Genomic DNA, 1075 nt, shown 5'->3' on the forward strand with positions numbered 1-1075 from the left:
AAAGGAAAGGATAAAGGAATCAATCTCAGAAAATCAGGAAGAGAGAACAATGGGAAGAGGAAATGTGTGGGTAAATGCATTTTCTTTTTCCTCTCTAGCTTTCTAAATTAAGTTTGATGGTTGAGGTGAAAACATTGTGTGACGTGTTTCTACATGTATGTGGAGAAAATACAGATGCTCCTCAACTTATGATGGGGTTACATCTCGGTAAACACCATAAGTCAAAAACATTATAAGTTGAAAATGCATTTAATGCTCCAATAAACCCAAGGCAAAGTCAAAAAATACTAAGTTGGCTAGGTGCAGTGGCTTATGCCTATAATCCCAGCACTTTGGGAGGTCGAGGTGGGAGGATCACCTGAGGTCAGGAGTTTGAGACCAGCCTGGTGAAAATGGTGAAATCCTGTTTGACTAAAAATACAAAAAAATTAGCTGGGCGTGGTGGTGCACAACTTTAATCTCAGCTACTGGGGAGGCTGATGCATGAGAATCACTTGAACCTGGGAGGCGGAGGCTGCAGTGAGCCTAGATTGTGCCATTGCACTCCAGCCTGGGTGACAAGAGTGAGACTCCGTCTCAAAAGAAAAAGAAAAAGGAAAATCCAAAAGAATCTACAAAAAATACTTAGAACTAGTAATTCAGTGCATCAAATATGTGGTATAGGAGATGAGCATTCCAAAATCAACTATATTCTGTATTTCTATATAGTAGCAATGAATGAATGAACAGCAAAATTAAAAATAAATATTTATAATTGTTTAAAAGAAGAAGTACTTAGGCATAATTCTAATAACACATATACAATATACGAACTTGTAAAACTACTGATGAAAGAAATCAAAGGAAATATAAATAAATGGAGACATACCATATTCATGGATTGGAAGAGTCAACATAGTAAAGATATCAGGTCTCCCCAGATGGATATACAGATTTAATGCAATGCATACAAAAATCTCAAAAAGATATTTTGTAGGTATAAACAAGGCTATTCTAAAATTTATAAAGGCAAAGGAACTAGATTAGCAGAAACAATTTTGAAAAAAATAAAGTGGGGGGATGTCTACTTGCTTTT

This window comes from Colobus angolensis, unplaced genomic scaffold (assembly GCF_000951035.1).
Source record: "Colobus angolensis palliatus isolate OR3802 unplaced genomic scaffold, Cang.pa_1.0 Scaffold327, whole genome shotgun sequence".
NCBI classification, from domain to species: domain Eukaryota; kingdom Metazoa; phylum Chordata; class Mammalia; order Primates; family Cercopithecidae; genus Colobus; species Colobus angolensis.